This window comes from Propithecus coquereli, unplaced genomic scaffold (genome assembly GCF_000956105.1).
Source record: "Propithecus coquereli isolate 6110/MARCELLA unplaced genomic scaffold, Pcoq_1.0 Scaffold196, whole genome shotgun sequence".
Lineage (NCBI taxonomy): Eukaryota > Metazoa > Chordata > Mammalia > Primates > Indriidae > Propithecus > Propithecus coquereli.
Genome location: NW_012144522.1, coordinates 2218914 through 2219825, shown reverse-complemented (window position 1 = coordinate 2219825; position 912 = coordinate 2218914).

The following is a 912-nucleotide window of genomic DNA, read 5'->3' as shown; positions in this document are numbered from 1 at the left end:
CAACCCTGTCCCCACGTTTATGGGCAGCGGTTTCCTAACTAGAGTGGGTCAGGGTGTTTTGAATGGATGCTTGTGATATTCATACCCATCACAGAGTTCAAGCTCAGCCCAGCCCTTCAAGTGGGCAATAAAGGAGGAAGGAGCACCCCAGGCCCTCCCGTCCCCAGTCCCCAAGCCCCTCAGTTGGGGTGGTCCTATGATTGCGGTGGGGGGCTGCGCGGAGTGAGTCTAAGAACAGAGATTAGTCAGATCCAACCCTGCTCCACTCAGCGGAGGAGACAGACTCGAACTCACAGTCACAGCCTGGGCCCCAGGGATGGGAATTGTGAGAGAGAGGTTCTGTGGCTCTGGAGGCCCAGAGGACGGGGCCTGAAGAGAGGCTAGGAAGGGGAGACATTTATGTGGATATCTGACAAGTGACTATGAACTGCACTCCAAGTAGAAGGTACGGCTTGGGCAAAGAGGCTGTTTGTCATGAAAAAGCACGATGTACTCAGGCAGCTGCAATTGCCCAGGACTGATGGTGAAAAACGGAGGTGGGAGATGTGCCTAGACAAGGCCCTGAATACCAGCCCGAGGGGCTTGGGTTTTTATTCAGAGAGCAAAGCAAGCGGCCTCCTTCTCTGGATGGGCCTCAGCATAAATCAAGCACAAATCAAGGACTCACTCTCTCCTCCTCCCGCACAAAGGAGCCCAGAGGCCGTCCGCCGGCGAGTGCAAACCAACTCTATGCAAGCCAAAACCTGGCACCGCGGGTCCTCGCATCACGTCACGTATTACTGGCGACGCACGCGCACAAGCCCTCTCCGGAACTCGCCTAAGGGCAGGCTTCGCCTCCTCCCAATGCCGCTCTTCATTGGCTAGAAACAACTGCTCGTCTCGGCCGTTGTTAGCGGCGACGTAGGCGGGAAC